The 21,126-nt window shown below is 48.1% G+C and overlaps 1 long non-coding RNA gene across 12 annotated transcripts in view; it reads left to right on the forward strand.

Annotated features, from left to right (window-relative positions):
• LOC146337185 (uncharacterized) overlaps nt 1–21,126 on the forward strand; it is a 41,428-nt gene that overhangs the window by 4,491 nt on the left and 15,811 nt on the right. For 5 of the 12 annotated variants that reach the window (XR_014785381.1, XR_014785382.1, XR_014785380.1 and 2 more), the window contains one exon: nt 418–6,997. This is a non-coding gene — a long non-coding RNA (uncharacterized LOC146337185). Of the gene's footprint in view, nt 1–417; nt 6,998–21,126 lie in introns of those variants that run through there. The other 7 variants (XR_014785390.1, XR_014785388.1, XR_014785387.1 and 4 more) reach the window with 4 other exon arrangements.

Raw genomic sequence — 21,126 nt, forward strand, 5'->3', positions numbered from 1 at the left:
TTTAGGGTCTGGGCAGGTGCATATGGGAGGAGGTGATCCTTCGGATAACCTGACCCCAAGCCATTAAGGGCTTTGAATGTTAATACCAGCACTTTGAATCCAGAAATGGTCCAGCAGGCAGTGCAGCTGGAAAAGTACTGGTGTGGTATGAACTCATTGGCCAGTCCCTGTTAACAACCTTGCTGCCCTCTTTTGGACTGCTGAAGTTTCCAGTCCGTCTTCAAAGGCAGCCCCATGTATAATGCATTGCAGTAATCCAGACGAAAGGTTATCAGAACATGTAGGGCTCCTTCACACCAAGCTTTTATCCTGTGATTGAGATTGCTCCTTCACGGAAGTTTGTGAGCTCTTTATATGACGCCGTGAACCTCCAAGGCGTCTCCTGCACTAAATGCCCTTTCTTCCATTTTTAAATAGATCGCAGATAAGGAGCTATCAAATTACCCCGTTGTGTTCCGCTTGAGTTCCCTTCATGAAAAGAGTAAAAGCGGCAAGAAAAGGAGTGAGATCAATGAAAGGTAATGGAAGGCTCAGATACGAGGAGAAGGAGGGAGAAGGGCATGGGGGGAAAGGAAGCAGGTGAAAAAGGGAATTGTTGTGATCTTGCATTTAAAACGGAAGCAGAGAGCCCTGTTTTAAATGCAGGATTTTAGGCTGGTGTAGAGATGCTCGTAGTCATTCAGTTCTCTTCCAAAGTCCGTCTAAGAACAATGCTATGCCATAGGTTAGGCAAAATCATTTCACATATTACTTTTTACTAGGGCTGTGCAGAAATGGCCTCTCAAAATTCTCCAGCCTATTTCTTGGCAGAGAAATCAGGGGAACAACTTCACTGAATTTCTCCAAGAGGAGGATAAATTCTCCAACTGTTTCTCACAGATAGGGCTCATTATCATTGTCTACCCAGACTTCCAGGGACTCTCCAGGGTCTCAGGCAGACAGTCTTTTCCCATCACCTGCTCCTTGTCCCTTTGGGGCGGGGATGATCTCTGCCTCCCTCAATGACAGCAGTAATGGTGACCACTGCCCCCTCTCCCCACCCCCCGCATGGCACTGTGCCTAGGTGGCCTAAGGTAAGCCACTCTCTCTGAGTCTCGGTCTTCCCATTAGCAGTATGGGGATAAATAATAATACCGACTTACCTTACAGGGTTATTGGAAGGATGACAACTAGATAACGCACGTGAACCACACTGAATGCTTGGAAGTGCTATACAAACTAGAGCTGTGCACAAATGGCCTCTTAAAATGGCCTCTCAGAATTCTCCAGCCTATTCGTGGGCAGAAAAATTGGGACAATTTCACCCAATTTCTCCTAGGGGAGGAGAAATTCTCCCACAGTTTCTCACAGATAGGGCTCACTATAGGCAGGGGTTGTAGCACCCACAGCTCCTTTCTTTTTTCCTCAGGAGTTTTGGTTTACTGCACTGCTTCTGTAGGTGGCAACAGCATCAGCTGTGGTGAGGCTTCCACTTTTTTGAGGCAGAACTTTGAATTTCTTTTGGTGGTATTTTTGAGCTTACCTAATCACTGCGAGGGGGCCAAGGGGGCTGTGTCTCTGTATTGCACATCTTTCCACTGCTCTGCAGCCTCCCAGGCCACCTGCACTTCCTGAACTGAAAAAGCCCCATGGGAGGAATTGCCTCACAATGTCTTCCTCATGATGGATTTAATTGAAGTGTGGGAAGCCGAAGAGGCTACAGGCTGCCACAGAGATTATTGTACGTTGACAGACAGGACACTCATGCACACTCCTCAGCCACCTCACAAGTCAGGTAAGCACAAGAACCCCAAACACAACCCCTGAGAATGTCTCCAAAATTTATCCTCCTTCGAATTTCTTTTCAGAAGCCATTTCCCTTCTATCAAATTGAATGAGAATGGTCAAAACAGATGAGGGAGAAAGTTTCACCATAGCACTGCTTTTTACCATTCTTCCCTCTTCAACTACTGCCTGACTGAAACAGTGAGTGGCAACACTCTTGTAGCATGTAGCAATGCTTGTTCTCCCTTTCCAGTCAGTGTGCTGTTGTGACTCACCCTACCTTTCCGGCCAATGGCGTGAGAAAGATTTTACAACCTTCTCAGCAATATGGATATTTCTGCAAAGTTCTCTTGCCAAGTGATTATTAATGAGGAACCGTCTTCACGTAAATGTTTTAAACCCTTCAATAGCTATCGGGACTGGCTCCAAGTTTGAGGCGCTGGGGGGGGGGGGGCACATGGCAATAGCCCTCTGCATTCCTGAAACTTGTGTTCAACCTGCAGCATAAAGTGAACGTGTGTCTTACTTTACAGAGGGCAGTCCTCTATTTCAAAGGCTGTCAGAGGTCAGTTCTTTATTTGAAGGCAAATTCTATTTCAGGGGTGTTGAAGCTTGTCAAGAATGACAGCCCGTTTTCCACCATGAGATTAGGCCGGGCTGTCATGTCTGAGGCAACCACCTGGAATTGTCTGTTACCTAGAGGCTCCTTGGCCCTTTGCTCAAGGCCAGGCACAGTCCCTGTTAACTGGAAGTGATATGGAGAGCCAGTGCAGTGTAGTGGTTAGAGTGTTGGACTGGGAGTCAGGAGATCCAGGTTCTAGTCCCCACTTGGCCATGGAAGCTCACTGGGTGACTTTGGGCCACTCACTGGCTCTCAGCCCAACCTACCTCATAGGGTTGTTGTTGTGAGGATAAAATGGAGAGGAGGAGGACAATGTAAGCCACCTTGGGTTCCTTGCAAGAGGAAAAAAGGCGGGATGTGACAGGAAGGAAGAAAGGAAGAAAGAAAAACAGCTGGGTTTAATGGGGAGTTCCAGCCCCTTGGAGGCAAGGGCAGTCCCCACAAGGGCTGGGCCTTAAAAGGAGGTTGAGAGAGAGGTGTAGTGTCTCCCTTTGCTCTGGTGGTTCTTGGACCTGCTGACGGCTGGCTGCTATCCTGGGAGGCCCATGCTTAGGTATGTTTAAGGACAGGACAGGTAGCTTTATTGTTTTGCTTGAGTGTGTGGTTACAAGGCTCTGTATGTATTAAGGTGTGTTTTTTTTTTGTTAAAGTAATTTGGCTTTTGCCCTTTTGTACAACTTCCTTTTCCCTGTACCTTCTTTTTTACCTTAATAAATATTTATCCAACCTTTAGCTGGTGTGATTTTCTCTGCATAACCTCAGTGCTAAATTCAGTGCCTCTTCACCTAGGAGGGTGGCTACTGGGTAGTCTGGGGGGATTTGAAGGTCAGGTTTGGCCAGTTCTACCTTGCAGGTGAGTTCGAATTAGTTCCAGAATGGTCCTACCTTGCAGGAAGGTTGGAATTAGTTCCAGAAATCCTTCCCAAAGCTCTTTCAGCCCAAGAGCCAAATCCCATTCCAGAGAAGCTCTTGAGGGCCACATTCCAGTGGTGGGTGGGGCCAGAGGCAAAAGGGGCGGGGCTCACAGTCCAAAAATTTCAACCATATTTTTGCTTAAAGCTGTTTCCAGTCACTAAGCCTTAGGAGAGGCATTTCAACCATTTAGAATGGAGGGAAAACTGCACAAAAGCCAGAAAACCACCAAGTGGTTGGTGATTGGGGGAAGGGGAACCCTAGAGGGCTAGACTGGGAACACCAGGGGGGCTAGATTTGACCCCCAGGCCTGAAGTCCTGCACCCCTGCTCTATTTGAAGGGCTGTTCAGTACAAGTCCAGTTTAAAAAGCAGTCTAAGAAATCGGATCAGGGACCACTTAGCAGGTGGACGGCAGGCACACGGTTCATCTGGTCACAGTCTTCCCCGCTATGGTGACAGGTACTGTATTGCTGTTTAAATGCTAGTAATTGTTTCAAAATGTGCATTTATACCTATAAATTGGCTCATGCAAATTGAATGCAAATTGGTTCCCTCTTTTGCCCTGTTTCTTGGTGATGCATAAGCGGCCACCCTACAGGGCTGGCCCTCCCACGAAGCAGGGTGAAGCTCCTGCCTCGGGGGTGGATCCCAAAGGGCGTCGGATTCTGCCCCCAGGAGACTGTGCGCCCTGCCCACCACTCCAGAAAGCCGTGCTGGCCGCTCCAGAAAGCTATGCTAGCGGCTGGCACAGCTCTCTGGAGCGCCACCTTCTTGATGCCTCGCTTTGAGGATCCCTCAGAGTGCGGCGTTGGGCAGGTAGACTCTCTGGAAAGCCCCACTGACAACTCGGAAGAGCAAGTGGCTAGCGCAGTTCTCCACAGAATCTAGCCCTAATGCCTCACTAGGTGGGGTCCATCCATAGAGCAAGGTGCTGGTGAGGAGGTGGTCGTGGGCTGCCATGGTGCTGGGGTTCTCCAGGACCACCTCCCTGCCAGTGTCTTCCTGTGAGAAAGGACCCCTCACAGAGAGGCATTGAGGGAAAGACCTGTGGCGCAGTGCCATCGGGAGGGGCGGTGGTGGTTGCCGTTACCGCTATCATTGAGGGGAGGAGGAGAGGGGCAGTTGGACACTGCCGACACTGCTGTCGTGGCTGGGGTGGGGGGAGGCAGGCAGGCAGAGGCCACTGCCATGGCCACCTCCACAGCCACCACCACTGCCATCAGGTGTGGGGTGGGAATGGAGGAGGAGGGTGGATGACACTTGTCACAGCTGTGGGAGAGAAAAGAGGAGGCAGTGGCAGGAGGGAGGCAGTGGAGGCTGGTGGCTCTGATGTCAGTGGGGTGGGGAGAACCTTTAGAGTTCTGAGTGGTTCTGACTGAAACCCGGAGCGGAATCATTGACATTGGAGCCACCAACCTCCACTGGCGGGAGGGAAGGAAGGGGGGCGTGTGCCGCCACCACCTTTGCGGGGGAGGGGACAAGGACAGGGCCGGCATGTCGTCAGAGCCAGGGTGGGGTGGGCAGAGAGGAGAGGGCGGTGGCGTGACCTGCTCCCTCCAGCGGTGGGCAGTCTTGCACCAGCCATGCCCCCTTACAGCTCAGCATTCCCACCCAAAAGGGACAGGAAGCAGGTGATGGGAAAGACCGTCTGCCTGAGACCCTGGAGAGACCCCAGCAGTCTGGGTAGACAGCGCTGAGGCAGACGGACAAATCGTCTGACCTTGTACAATGCCACTTCCTACGTTCATTGAGGAGGAGATACCTTATCATTGTGATTGGTGTCGTCGTGCCCCGTAAGCTATGTAGAGGAGACTGGTTTCCTACAGCATCACCTTTGGAGCCAGCGCGCTTAGAAAAATATTGCTCATTTGACACTGGCATGCTCTGTTTTTCGTTTGCATTTATTATTTAAATAACAGCACCTCCATAGATTTTTATACTGCTCCGGGTTTTCCACTCTCCACACCGCAGGCTGCCATCGAGAAAGATCTCAGCATTTATCAGAAACAAGGCTAATGATATTTTATTAAAATAAGAAGCGTGGTGCATTCTTGCTTTATTGTACTTTGGGCATTAAAAATGTGCAGCTAGCTTTTTTTTAGTTTAATAATAAATACCTGTCATGACACCAAAGTTGTTTTTATGAGTTTACCTTTTTTATTGTGCCATTTGGTGTTGCTGTTTTTCTAATGGTCCTCTCTGATATTATTAATTATTATTCAAGAGCAGTTTAATAAAGTGTCTTAGGGTGCAATCCTATGGCCACTAGACAGCAGCGAGATGGCCATAGAATTGTTCGGTTTCCGGGAACCAACCTTGGTTCCTGGAAAACCACCTCCCTGCCCCTCCCCTGCCACCTCGTAGGTGGTGCGGATCGTCCCTGGGCTCTGCGCTTGGAAGGGGTAGGCATGGTTGGGCGCCTGCTGAAGGTCCACACCGCAGCCGGAGCCACTGACAAGACCCCCCTGGAGATGCTCTATCTCTTCACCGTCACAACCTGCTTGTTCACCTACCGCTTGCTCCGGCCCAGACAATGGTGGTGGTGGTGCAAAGGAGCAATAGATGCCTCTGCTTGCTAGCTCACTGGCTCTCTACCTGTCAAGCAAGTGGTAGCAATGATGAGAAAGAGGAGGATGGAGAGTCTTTGGTCTGATCCAGCTGGCTCTTCTAATACTTGTAGTGGTTAGCATATGGGCTAGGGACACGGCAGGGACAGCCTGAGACATTTTGCTAGGGATGGGGGAGAAATCCTCCACGGACCCCAGTGAGGCCAGATTCAAAAGAATCTGCCCCCCCCAGAGTCTGTGGAGGATCGGAAGACTTACCTCCGCCTCCTGGAGGAATCCTCTCTGGCCGGATCCTCCCTGCCAGCCGGCTCCAGAGTACCAGTGATACGGCCGCCATTGCCGTATCGCTGGCTGGGTGGATTGGCTGCGGATGCAAATGGCGTCCTGGACACCATTTGAGTCCGCAGTCAGTAGTCCCCTTCAGCCAGCGATACAGCATGGTGGCCATATCGCTGGCACTTCGGAGCCAGCCGGCGGCTCCGTGGAATCGCCGCAGAGTGGAGCTGGCCTAAGAGGATTCCGGGGGGAGGAACGGATTGCCTCCCCGCCCCCAGACTGGCAGGTAAGGGATTCGTACATCCCTACATTTTTCTGCCTGAGGTGAAGGGACAAGATGGAGCTTCCTTCCCATTTCCATGGGACTGGTAGCTGGATCTTCCTTCGACTCTGGTGACAGGACAAGGTCTTCCACTGCACCTGAAGGCAGCAAACTAAAGGAATGCAGGGCCGGCCGTGTGGCGTGCACTCAGCTCTGTCCTCTAACTCCTCACCACTGCCCCAGCATCTGCTGCCTGGTGTGCCTCCTCATTCTGGGGAGTTCTTTTCTAGAGCTCCAGTGTGCACCAAGTGGTTGCCATTTTATTTTTCCACAATGCCCTGAAGCAACACTACATTTCTGTGAGGCATTGTGGGAAACTTAAATGGCAGCTTCCTGGCATGGATCAGAGAAGTGTCCTGGAGCCTACTGCTAGGTATGTTCGGCTGAAGGGGTGTCTTGCATGCCCAAAAAAAGAGGTGGCCCCATCACCACGACAGACACCTGCCTAATGGTAGGTTTGTCTGGCTGAACAACAGGAAAAACTTCCTGAATGTTAGAGCAATACGACAATGGAACCAATTCCCTAGGGAGGTGGTGGGCTCTCCCACACTGGAGGCATTCAAGACAAGGCTGGACAGCCATCTGTTGGGGATGCTCTGACTTGGATTCCTGCATTGAGCAGGGAGTTGGACAATTATAGAATCATAGAATAGTAGGGTTGGAAGGGGCCTACAAGGCCATCAAGTCCAACCTTACTATTCTATGATTCTATGGTTGTCCTTGTATACGTCCCACTATATTCAGTTGCGTTTTCTTCCTAACATGTGTGTCTAAGATTGCAGCCTTACAGTGCAATCTTACTATATGTGTCTACTCAGACCTAGGCCCCATGGAGTTCAATGAGACATGCTCCCAAGTAAGCAAGCAAGGATTGCAGCTGCGAAGTTTAAAAAGCTTGTTCTGTCCTTATTAAGGAGTAAGTAAGCCCCATTGAACTCAGTGGAATTAATTCCAAGTAAATGCACACAGGATCAGGTTGTATTCTTGCATAGCTACATCATTTCAGACCCCTGATTTTAAAGCGAGGGCGGCAAAGTACAGCAAGATTGGAGGCCGGCTCTTGGATACATTCAAGGTGAAAATTGCAAAAGAGCCATTTTAAGAACATTTGTTGCAATTCTTTTCTTTTCTTGTCGTAATAAAACTGTAGCAATATTATCAGCATGAGACAAAAAAAAAAAAAAATCTTCCCCACCTGCCTTGTTTGCAAGAGCCACTAATCTAGGAACTGTGAGCTGGTCAGAGAGAGAGAGAGAGAGATGCTCTTATTCAGAGATATAGGCTGCCTTCTCCCTTATAGACCCATTCAGCCCACAAAGACACCTGGAGGGGGCTTTCTGGTGATGCTGCCAGCAGAGAATGGTGGCTCCAATTTTGGTGGGATTGCGAATCTATTCTGGGTTTCAGTCAGAATCCAGCAGAACTCTAAAGGAGCTATCTATGGTGCTGAATCCAATCCCCAAAATAGGCCCAGCACCTTGGATAGCTCCTTTAGAGTTCTGGCTGGTTCTGACTGAAACCCAGAGCGGATTCACAACTCTGCCACAACTGGAGCCAGCAGCCTCCACTGGATGCTGCCTTATGAGTCAGACCATCAGTTCCTCTAGCCCAGCATTGCTGACACTGATTGGCTCTCCAAGGCTCTCCATTGGCTCTCCATTGGCTCTCCATTGTTGACACTGATTGGCTCTCCAAGGCTCTCCATTGGCTCTCCATTGGCTCTCCATTGGCTCTCCAAGGCTCTCCATTGGCTCTCCAAGGCTCTCCATTGGCTCTCCATTGTTGACACTGATTGGCTCTCCAAGGCTCTCCATTGGCTCTCCATTGGCTCTCCATTGGCTCTCCATTGGCTCTCCATTGGCTCTCCCTTGCTGACACTGATTGGCTCTCCAAGGCTCTCCATTGGCTCTCCATTGGCTCTCCATTGCTGACACTGATTGGCTCTCCAAGGCTCTCCATTGGCTCTCCATTGGCTCTCCATTGGCTCTCCATTGGCTCTCCATTGGCTCTCCAAGGCTCTCCATTGGCTCTCCATTGTTGACACTGATTGGCTCTCCAAGGCTCTCCATTGGCTCTCCATTGGCTCTCCATTGGCTCTCCATTGGCTCTCCAAGGCTCTCCATTGGCTCTCCAAGGCTCTCCATTGGCTCTCCATTGTTGACACTGATTGGCTCTCCAAGGCTCTCCATTGGCTCTCCATTGGCTCTCCATTGGCTCTCCATTGGCTCTCCATTGGCTCTCCATTGGCTCTCCATTGGCTCTCCATTGTTGACACTGATTGGCTCTCCAAGGCTCTCCATTGGCTCTCCATTGGCTCTCCATTGGCTCTCCATTGGCTCTCCAAGGCTCTCCATTGGCTCTCCAAGGCTCTCCATTGGCTCTCCATTGCTGACACTGATTGGCTCTCCAAGGCTCTCCATTGCTCTCCATTGGCTCTCCATTGGCTCTCCATTGGCTCTCCATTGGCTCTCCAAGGCTCTCCATTGGCTCTCCATTGTTGACACTGATTGGCTCTCCAAGGCTCTCCATTGGCTCTCCATTGGCTCTCCAAGGCTCTCCATTGGCTCTCCAAGGCTCTCCATTGGCTCTCCATTGTTGACACTGATTGGCTCTCCAACACTCTCCATTGGCTCTCCATTGGCTCTCCATTGGCTCTCCATTGGCTCTCCATTGGCTCTCCAAGGCTCTCCATTGGCTCTCCATTGTTGACACTGATTGGCTCTCCAAGGCTCTCCATTGGCTCTCCATTGGCTCTCCATTGGCTCTCCAAGGCTCTCCATTGGCTCTCCAAGGCTCTCCATTGGCTCTCCATTGGCTCTCCATTGGCTCTCCATTGGCTCTCCATTGTTGACACTGATTGGCTCTCCAAGGCTCTCCATTGGCTCTCCATTGGCTCTCCATTGGCTCTCCATTGGCTCTCCAAGGCTCTCCATTGGCTCTCCAAGGCTCTCCATTGGCTCTCCATTGCTGACACTGATTGGCTCTCCAAGGCTCTCCATTGCTCTCCATTGGCTCTCCATTGGCTCTCCATTGGCTCTCCATTGGCTCTTCAAGGCTCTCCATTGGCTCTCCATTGTTGACACTTATTGGCTCTCCAAGGCTCTCCATTGGCTCTCCATTGGCTCTCCATTGGCTCTCCATTGGCTCTCCAAGGCTCTCCATTGGCTCTCCAAGGCTCTCCATTGGCTCTCCATTGTTGACACTGATTGGCTCTCCAACACTCTCCATTGGCTCTCCATTGGCTCTCCATTGGCTCTCCATTGGCTCTCCATTGGCTCTCCAAGGCTCTCCATTGGCTCTCCATTGTTGACACTGATTGGCTCTCCAAGGCTCTCCATTGGCTCTCCATTGGCTCTCCAAGGCTCTCCATTGGCTCTCCAAGGCTCTCCATTGGCTCTCCATTGTTGACACTGATTGGCTCTCCAAGGCTCTCCATTGGCTCTCCGTTGGCTCTCCATTGGCTCTCCATTGGCTCTCCATTGTTGACACTGATTGGCTCTCCAAGGCTCTCCATTGGCTCTCCATTGGCTCTCCATTGGCTCTCCAAGGCTCTCCATTGGCTCTCCAAGGCTCTCCATTGGCTCTCCATTGTTGACACTGATTGGCTCTCCAAGGCTCTCCATTGGCTCTCCATTGGCTCTCCATTGGCTCTCCAAGGCTCTCCATTGGCTCTCCATTGTTGACACTGATTGGCTCTCCAAGGCTCTCCATTGGCTCTCCATTGGCTCTCCATTGGCTCTCCATTGGCTCTCCAAGGCTCTCCATTGGCTCTCCATTGTTGACACTGATTGGCTCTCCAAGGCTCTCCATTGGCTCTCCATTGGCTCTCCATTGGCTCTCCATTGGCTCTCCATTGGCTCTCCATTGGCTCTCCAAGGCTCTCCATTGGCTCTCCATTGGCTCTCCATTGGCTCTCCATTGGCTCTCCAAGGCTCTGCATTGGCTCTCCAAGGCTCTCCATTGGCTCTCCATTGGCTCTCCATTGGCTCTCCATTGGCTCTCCATTGGCTCTCCAAGGCTCTCCATTGGCTCTCCATTGGCTCTCCATTGGCTCTCCATTGGCTCTCCATTGGCTCTCCATTGGCTCTCCAAGGCTCTCCATTGGCTCTCCATTGTTGACACTGATTGGTTCTCCAAGGTTTCAGGCAGGATTCTTTCCCAGCCCTAACCGGAGATTCCAGGGACTGAAACTGAGACCTTCTCCATGCAAAGCAGATGCTCTACCACTGAGCTACGGCTCCCTTCCTATCATGTAGGGCAGAGATGGGCAGAAGGTAGATCTCCAGAAGTTTTGGATTTCAACTTCCGGAAGCCCCTGCCAGCATGGCAAAGTGCCAGGGATGCTGGGAGTTGTGGTCCAAAACATCTGGAGATCCACTTTCTGCCCACCCCCAGGCTAGAGGACTTTATAGAATATTTTTTATGCTATTATTTACATGAGTTTGTCAGCCTGAGAAAAAGTAGCGATCCAGTCTTTCAGAGCTGTGATCTGTAATACTGGTAAACAAAAGTATCTCACCCAGTACTTTGCTGAATCTATATCTCGTTGAACAGTGAGGGAGGTTCAGTCACTTCCCAAAAGTTTGCAATGAAATTCTACAATAAAAAAAATGCATACAAAAATGTGTATATGTAGATGACACTTTACAAGGTAGGTAGATATGCTTAGATTTAAATCAGGCACAACCTTATGCTGGGTGCAATCCTATCCAGATAGGCGGCTGCCTCCGAACTCGGAGGCAACTGCCTATCCAATGCAGGGCAGGAGAAGCATGGAGGGGATTGTTTCCTCCGTGCTTCTCCTGCCCTGCATTTTCGGCTAGACAGCCAATTTCGGCTGTCTAGCCACGGGGGGGGGGGAGCAGGGGAGGTTGCTGCTGACGACATTTCCGCCGTCCTCACCCCGGGAGCGCCCCCAGACATGCCCCTTTTCAGCCGCTCTGCACTGCTCTTGCGAGCATGGAGGATGGGGCTGTTCCACACTGCCTCAGAGGCAGCACGGAAGTGGAGGGAGGTTGGTTCTCGAGGAACCGACCCTGGAGCACAGGCTGCAAGGTTGGTTCCCAGAAAACAACATATCCTATGGCTGTTTAGCATAGGATTGTTCCCTCAAAGTCACACTAACTAGGGTAGCCATGTGTGCTGCTTTACAGAGGATAGTCCTCTCTTTGAAAGTCTCTCTGAAGGCTGTCCAGTCCAAATCTGGTTCAAAGATAAAGAATCCCAAGGAGCAGGAGATTGGGGGCCTTGAAATTGGCCATCGACAATAAGCACCTGGACGGCGGGCCAAGCAGGCACACAGGTCACCTGATCAGAGTCTTTCCCACTGTGATGAGATGGATTTTAGTTCCATTTAAATGCTTTTTTAGAAATTATTTTTATTGTAAATTTTCAACAATACAGAACAAAACAAAGAGAAAACAAGAAAAAAAAGATTGTAGTTACATGAATTTGAATATATCAATTTTGATGCATGCATATGAAATGAGTGTGTGTGTGTGTGTGTGTGTGTGTGTGTATGTGGTTTTCTACGAATTATACATACACTTCAACAAAAGCAGATCAAATTTCTGTTTAAATTTTAGCAATTATTTCTAAATGTGCAGCTATACCTATAAATTAGCATATGTAAATTTAATGCAAATCTGTGCCCTCTTTTGGTAGCGCATTTCATCTTTGGGGGTGATATGTAAGTGGCCGCTTCTCTAACCCAGTATTGCCAGTTCAGCCCGAGAGCCCTTGGGAACTCCTTAAGTGGAGGTGACAGCAACTGAAACAAAGACCTTCTACAGACAAAGCATGAGCACTGGCTCCTTCCCAAATGGTACAACCTATAGTAGAGAGGAGGATTCGAACACACAACCAACCACTGGGCTAAAACACCAAGGATGGCACTGTAAATATTTCTAGCCTATTGCATGTGTCCAGGCTATTGATATTTGGTGGCCTCTTGAGGTCTGCTTCAGAACTCCTCCAGGTATCTCACCCTAAACCACAATGGAACAACTGATCTCTACATGGGAGCACTTACCGGCCTCACATCAACCATCCACAATACATGCCAGGCAGGACTTCGTACGTAAATGTACAGGAAGCATAGAGGAGAGGAATTTGATGGATGAAGATGGTACCGTTCGTCCTTAACATCACACTTGCCGAATCATTTAGGAACCACAAGTAAACTGTGCAGCTAACGGCTGGAGGTGTGTGTCAGGCATCTGAGGATCTCAGATCTTTAGAGCATTCCCTCTCTTCTCCATGCTCCTTCCCCCTCTTCATCTTTCTTCCCTCTCTGCTTTTCACATTCTTTTCCTTCTTTCTGCTGTCCTGTGAACTTCCTTTTAAGCAGCTGGGGTGTGATGTAAGCATGAGCATTATGACATCAGAGGTGTGTCATCCCTCTCTATCCTATCCCTGCCCTTCTCCTCTTCCTTCTCTCTTCCTGACAAGAGGAGTCACAACTGCATGAGAAACCAGGGCTGCGAGCTTCCTGTTTTCTCATGAAATATTTGGGCTTTGTCAGATGCCTGTATCATGGCCCAGGAGAGAGAGTGCCTCTGAGATGGAGGTTTCTAGTGGCAGTGCTTCTGAGGAAGAACCAGTTCCCAGACCTTCACAAGTGGGGCCATCCACCTTGGATCCCATGCCTTGTCCTCTTGACCCGCATAAGGCACTGTGGCCTTCTGTCTACAAGGAGTGGACCTCAGACTCTTCCAGTGAGCAGGGAGGCTCTGGGGAGCATCCCCCAACCAGCTCCTCACTCCCCAGACCCTCACCACCTAGAAGAAGCCAACGACTGTGGAAAAGGACACTGGCCCTTCAAGAAAAGCAGAGGCACAGTTGAGGAGGTGGAGCTCCCAGAAGGACTCTCCTGGCAGAGTTATAAAGCACTGTCATTTGCTCTCAGCCCATGCTGGGGTAACTTGTCAGCACACCAGCTGTAGGATTGCTCTTTGTAGTCCTGAACGCACTCCAAGTCTGGGGCTGTAGACAGTGGTGCTAAAACTGATCCTGTTCCGGTTGCCTGACCCACCTTGCGCCTCCTCATCTGAGCCGCCACCCAGTGCAGATGACAAAATCCCAGATGGAGCGGGATTATGTGTCAAAAGATGTGTCCCATAAACTGATGTATGGACATGTTTGCACATACAAATGTGCATACCAGCCATAGGTTTATTTGTATGTATAGCTGTTTGCATTAATGGGCAAAGAATCATAGAGGTGGAGGCGAGCTTGGAAGCCATCTAGACCAACCCTCTGCTCAAAGCAGGAAAACCAGAGGTGGGGGATCTGCAACAGATGGCTGTCCAGTCTCTGCTTAGAAACCTCCAGTGAAGGAGAGCCCACCGTCCCTCTAGGTCATTAGTTCCATTGTCACAAGACTCTTACTGTCAAGATGTTTCTCCTAATGTTCAACCAGCAGAGGCTGGTGGCTGGTGGCTCCAATGTCAGTGGGGCAGTGAACCCGCTCCAGGCTTTGGTCAGAACCAGTCCAAACTCTAAAGGAGCTCTCCAAGGTGTGAAGCAATTACACAAGTGCAAAGCGCCTTGGATAGCTCCTTTAGAGTTCGGACTGGTTCTGTCAGGAGTGCTTCTGCATGCAGGGAGTGGCAGAGTAGTTCAGATTCTGAAGAAGAGCCACCAGACATGGGGGAGGTATGTTCCCAGGCTAGTCCAGGCATGCCTAGGCAGGCTCCTCAGGTTTCAAAGGTCGAGCTGCAGAAGGAGGGTCCCTCTTCACCCGCCCCTGTGAGAGACAGCGACCAGGGAGAGGCGGTGTTTGGCAAGTCTGAATTAATAGATGCAAGGCACAGAGCCAAGAGGGAGAACACCAGGGCGGAACTTAGAAGGTCTACCCGATTGGTCCTGCATGAGCAGCGGTGCTTAGAAGCCTCACGAGAGAGAGAGAGAGAGAGAGAGAGAGAGAGAGCGCTCCCCCAACCCCTTAAGTTAGGCTAGGGAGCCTGCCTTTATTTCAAACGGTGGGCAACTTTCATGGCTACCTTTTGAACACCCTGAAGGCATTTCCCTGCAGACTGAGAGTCACTGAGAATTTGCATCTGTATGACCCTTGGTGGTAATGGATTAAAAGCTGTAGATTGAAGTCTTTTGTCTGTGACTGATTTTGGCATTTGAGGTTTCAGTGTGGGTAAAAGGAACCCTGACAGGTTCTGACTGAAACCCAAAGCGGATTCCCTGCCCCAGTGACATTGGAGCCAGCCGCCTCCACTGCGTTCAGCTGAAATCTACCCTCTATGGCTCTGGCAGCACTTCAACCCAACTCTAATTTTGTGTTCATATATTTGGACATGCCCTAAAATTTACCATCTTTTGGACCCATCGTTTCCAAATCCTCTTCCCATTCATTGACTTAAAAGTTATAAATAGCTGACTTTAAGGAATAAGAACATCCAGATGGCATATAGTTCAAGCACACACCTGCAGGCTACAGCAGCTGTTTCCTTCATTGGCAACATGCCAGTTTTCCTGAGTGCTACATCTGTTTGTTACTAGACGCCGAGTCAGTGTATTAAATGAAACGATCTCACATTGAGGCATATCTTGCTTGTCCTACAAAGGTTTGAAACATACAAGGACATCAAGTTCTTTGGAAGTTCTGGAACTCTGGCATGGCTTCATCAAATATGTTCTGTGTGATACATTGTTTCTATGCTTAGAATTGTGAGCAGCAGGGAGTGAAATGTTTTAATAAGTAGGAACCCAAGGTAGATACACAAGACCAAGAGCAAATGTCATTGATGTTTTCTTTTTTATTGTCTTCTTGCTCTCATGAAACTGTTCTGTGCATTAAACACAATTGATAACATGTTTTTAAAAAACAATTGCACAAAATTACCTTAAGGAGAATTAATTAGATGTCTATTATATAGAGTTAGGGAGAGGCAATAGCTCAGAGTGCATACTTTCCGTAGGGCTGGCACAAGCCATTTTGCTGCCTGAGGCAAAGGACAAAATAGGGCCCCCTCCCATCCCATGAAAAGAAGACAACCAGACTGGAAGTTGAATCTTATTTCAATATTGGCGAGGAGACAGTATCCTCCACTATACTTGAGGGCAGCAGGATAGTTTAGGGGGCACAGGGCAAACAACATTGCACATACAGCGCTCGTCCTCTGACACCTCGCCACCACAGCCAGCCAGCCAGCCAACCAGCAGCAGCCAGAGTAAAACCAGAAGTTGACCCTGTATGATCTAGAAAATACATGTCTAGGGGGCAAACTGGATCTTAGAACTAGCACCAGATACTGGGAGCAAGGGGATGAGGAGGAGGCCAGGTGGACGGAAGGGTCGTGCCCAATGGAAGTGTAGATAAAGGAGTGAAGGGATAATGGGAAAAGGAAAGCAGCATATTGCCCAGGCCTTCAAAGGAAAGCAGGCCTCTGCCTTCTGGAGAAATAAGGGTTGGGAGAACCAGCCTGGGCTGAGCTAAGGCATGTCCTTGCTAAGGTGGCCATGTGTCCTTCTTAACAGAGGACAGTCCTCTATTTCAAGGGCTGTCCAGTCCAAATCTGGTTTAAAGAACCCAAAGAAGCCAGGAGATAAGTTGCCCATCAACAGTGAAGTTGGCCACAAACAGTGAACGGCTGTACAGCAAACTAAGAGGCAGGCACACAGGTCACCTCGTTACAGTCTTCCCCGCTTTGGTGACATGGATTGCATTTCTATTTAAATTGAAGAAATTATTTCTAAATTTTCATCTATACCTATAGATTAGCATATGCAAATTATATGCAAATCTCTTTTTGGTGATGTATTTCTCTCTCTCTCTTTTGGCAGGGGGTGCAATGCATGTGACCACTCTATTGCTGACTCTCTATCAGACCCAAACCATAAGCCCCTGTTCAGGAGATCAAGAGAACGTGTGAGGGCTCCAAGTGAATAGTGGGATGCGACCATGCTCACTGACCCCATCCTCTATGTTTCTGGGTGTGCTGGCCCTGTCCCCCTCAGTTCAGACCTTGCTGCATCAAACCAGCAAGGACTGAACAGCAGTTGAACTCTGATTGCTTGAATGTGAGTCAAACTCTCATCGTGATCACAGACTAGGGTTGTCTGTTGCTGGGAAATCTGGTTCTTTTTTAGCATTGTGGAGTTCTGCCACATGTACAACTTGCTTTGCATCTGCTAGCCAAGCTGAGGGCTGTTCCCCAAACTCCAGGAATCTTTTTGCACATTTTTGGAAGGTTTTGCAATTTGCAGAAATTTCTGAGTAATTTGCACAAATTACAGTTGAATTTGTGCAAATTACAGAGCAATTTGTGCACATTACAGATGAATTTGTGCAAATTATGCAAACTAGGCTGTAATTTGCACAATCTGCAAAAATTCAGCTGTAATTTGTGCAAATTGCTCAGAAATTTGTGCAAATTGCAGGACCTCCCCCCCCCACCCCCCAATGTGCAAAATTCATGGAAAATCCATGGACTGGCCCAACTCACAGCAGACTGAGTCAGGTGCCGCAAGCAGGAACTGAAAAGAACTCTGGGGGCTGAGCCTAGGGAAACACATCAAACTTCACCCCCAAAATGGATTTCTATAACATCCCTGTCATGGACCCTGATTTATCATTGTGTTGGGGCTTCTGAATGATGGGTGGTGTTCACAATACAATTCCATGGTTGAAAATGCATAAACAAATGACTGCTTTCTAAGCAGCTTCTTCTATTGTTGCACCAGCTGACCTCGTAAGGCAAGACAGGGGAGATGATCACCTCCACCTCCAGGTATCTTCTCAAATGTGAGAGAAAAAATATACTGCTGCTATTTGTAATTTCCATGTCTTGCTTAAATCTGCGGGATGGTGATTCATGATATCGTCCTGATTTAATCATTCTTGACGTGCACAGAGTTATGTTGATCCCTCACCCTTTCACAATGCTCTTCCAAAACAGGTAAGGAAGTCCCATTACCTCATTCAAATTAGGAGGAGAAGCCTGACCAACTCAGTTGCCTTGTGAATTTGTCAAGCTTGAAGGCCTGGAAGAGGAATATGATCTCTTAAATTCCAATGACACTGTGCTTCCTCCAGCTTCAAGACACAAATCAGAATAAAATAAACCATTGGGTGTGTGTGTGTGTGTGTGTGTGTATGATGTGCGTACTTGAAGCAGATATGTAAGCTTGCTAAGGACTAATTAATTGGATATGGCTACTAAAAAGGACCCTACTGTATTTATGGCTTTCTCTGAAGCAACACTGCTAATATTGATTTTAATTACACAGACACAGATGCTTAAACTCATATATTGGGAAGTGGTGCATTATATGGCTTCCTGATTCCCTTAGCAAATTTCACAGATGTATATGCACCCAACAACACCCTCCCGATGTTGAAAATGGAGCCCACTTTCAAAGATCTTTGGCATCTCTGCCCCTGACGCATACCAGTGATGAGGTCATCATTGTGTGCCATGCTACAGTGTTTGACTGTTGGACCCAGTTTGGATTAACTTTCAGGACATCCAGAAGGTGTTCTAATAACCTCTTCTCCCTCCGTATGGTTCTTTAGCTTTAAACAGGATTTGAACTGGTTTTTCAGTCAAAACCAGTCAGAATTCTAAAGGAGCTATCCAAGGTGCTGAACCCATTTAGGGGATTAGTTTCAGCACATTGGGTAGCTCCTTTAGAGTTCCGACTGGTTGTGTCCGAAATCCAGAGCAGATTCGCAGCCCCACTGACATTGCATCCACCAGAATCCACTAAATGTTTCATTCATTGCTGTATTGTTATGTTTTGCCTACAGTAAAGCAGCTTCAGGGAAGTGAAACATTTTGCAGGGCTGAGCCTGAGAATGAGCTTTCCGCCCTATCAAATCAGCTATAGTAGTTCAGTGGTTTCTCCCTGCATTTTGAATCTCTCTCTCTCTCTCTCTCTCTCTCTCACACACACACACACACACACACCACGCATCCCCATGCACACATATGTGTGCATGCCATCCAGGGACGATAGGAACTGGGGATAATGGGAATTGTATTCTAACACATCTGGAGGGCATCAGGCTGGAAAGGCAGAGCCTAAATCTCTGGGCACATCTTGTCTCTAGTGCATGCACATCCATGTCAGAGGGTTTGCATCAACACTTAAGACATTATGCAACACCCAGGTTTCCATTGTACCTGCTGAAGTAGATAAGATTTCAACGAGATTTACTTATATCTCAATAAGTACAATACAATAGGTTATTTTCCTACCTCCTCAAATCTTACTGAATGGTTTCTTTAGATGTCACGGTGGTCCATGTTCCTCACTACCAGCTCAGTAGTGCATTATAATTAAATGAGGATTCAAGTATGCAACCGACTTGGGTTTGGGATTTTTTTTTTTTTTGGAAGTCAAACAGGGTCATTAAACAAAAGTGTTTAGATCACGGCAAAGAGGGATTTAGCAGTGGGACACCCATTAACTTTGCCAGGAGATATGTAGCTAAATCCTAACATATGAATGTTAACTTAATAGAATGCTTTCCCCCCATCCCCTTAATGGCATCCTTAATCTATTCAGAAGCAATGTAATCAAATTGAATCCACAGCTGCCTAGTCTTAATGGCCATCAAAGCTAGGCAGGTTTTCCAATGTCTGTAGTTGGGACCTCTAATTTTTCTGTTGGACACTAGATACCTGAGTGCTGGCAGCAGTTCCAACTCCAGGATTTTGAGGACCCTTTGAGGCAAGACACCCTCAATGGATCCCCTACCTCTGTCAGTCTACCTTCTCACTGCCATTGTCACAAGCTGCTATTGCTTCTTCTCTTTCTCATGATTGCTTTCTTCTCCTTGCTTGCCAGGCAAAGAGCCAGTGAGCAAGTAGGCAATGAGTAAGTCACCAGTGGCATCTACTGCTCCTCCTTCTCACCACCACCGTTGTCTGGGCCAGAGCAAGAAGCTGCAATAGGGAAGAGCAAGAGGAGAGTTTTCCAATTCCAGGACACCAAAGGGAAGTCAGGGCAAGCACCTGGGACCCCCCACCCCACCCCGGAAGTCAATGGGAAGACATGACCTGAGTGGAAGGGAGTCCCAGTTTCCTGTGGCCATATATGGGAACGTGTATGTGACAGGGGTAAAGTTGTAAAAGGGGAACTGCAGAGTTTCTGTTTTCAACATAGGAGTTACTTATGCCGTGTTGTCATTTTGCTATCACTTGTTTGCCCTGCAAATTCTGATGCATTTTATTATTAATCCAGTATATGTCCAGTTCTGGAGCCCAGGTGCATGCTGCTGCTGTTCCTTCCACAGCCACTAGGGACGGGGAAAAATTAATTCAGTTTGCACCTTATTTCACATGTTTGAACTACCATGCGAACTAAAACTCTGTCATCTACAATTCTACTCCTGGGCAGCAGTCAAGGAGTCCAGTCTGTTTCCTAGCGTGAGTTGCTCATAGTTCCTACTGGGACACAGAGCTAAACTAGACACTGTGTTAAATGCACAGCATGCAGATGATCCTCCCCAGTCTCTCCCCTCCTTGAATTAAGCACACGGGGCCCTGATCTGGACTGGGACCCCTACACGCATGGATAGGTGAGATTTAAATCTTCCCACGCAGCCAATCTCCCCAAACTTTGTCCCCCTATAGGGGAAAAAAAGAGGGAAAAACCTCAACTGGTGTCAATGGGCTCTGTTTTAGGGCCTGCGCTTAGGGGGAAAAAATCCAATTTTCTTTCTTGCAAAATGGCAGCTTTGAGGAATTATTGGAACAATAGAACAGCACCAGAAAGATGCCTTTTTAATTACTTATTTATTTTATTACATTTATATCCTGCCTTTTCCCCCTCTTTCAAGGAACCCAAGGAACCCAAAACACATGGTCCTCCTCTCCATTTTATCCCCACAACAACCCTGTGAGGTAGATTAGATTAGACACATCTACTTTTTACAAAAAGTGGATTATTGTGTTTATAAAACTTTTGACAACACTTGCTAAAAAAAGAAAGAAAAAGACGAAATAATGAGAGCAATAACAACAGTAAAGCTTTCCCCCCAAAACACAGACAGTGAGAGCTATTATAACTGTGGTTGCCCAGACCAAAGATGGAATGAAAAAAAAAAAAAAACTTGTGTCACAAGGTAGCAAAATAGCATCATCATTATTTTCAAAATTGAGAGGGGCTCTGGGGAGGTCTGAAATTATGGATTGGTTGGCACCATTGGGCAATTGCCAATGTGGTGAGTCCTGGCAGAGGGGTGACATTGACCCTGACTCCAACCCCAAATGCCAGCTACAGCCACCTGGGTTCCGATGATGAGCAAGGGAAAACCAGTGTACGCCCAGTGCTGGAGCTCAGATGTTGGTGACGGATGTTCCTTCCACTGCCACTGGGGGGGGGGGGATTAATTCAGTTTGCATCTTCTTTCACACTTTTTAACCACTGTGCGAACCAAAACTCTGTCATCCTTCAAAATTCACACTTCTGCAAAGGTTGCAATGGCGTACACAATTTATTTTTTAAAAAATACATATGGGGGGAAATAACATTCAAATGGCTTATATTAGAAAAATTGCTTTGCAGTGGAGTACTCCAATTAAAAAATGCATACAAAAATGCATATGTTGTGGTAAATAACATTAAAAATGCATTATATTAGGAAATCCACTTGCAAAAACTTGTATTAGGCAAAACTGCATATAAAATGCATGTATT

The sequence above is a fragment of the Heloderma suspectum genome, chromosome 11 (genome assembly GCF_057233095.1).
Source record: "Heloderma suspectum isolate Gila_16-S chromosome 11, 16-S_ref, whole genome shotgun sequence".
Taxonomy (NCBI): domain Eukaryota; kingdom Metazoa; phylum Chordata; class Lepidosauria; order Squamata; family Helodermatidae; genus Heloderma; species Heloderma suspectum.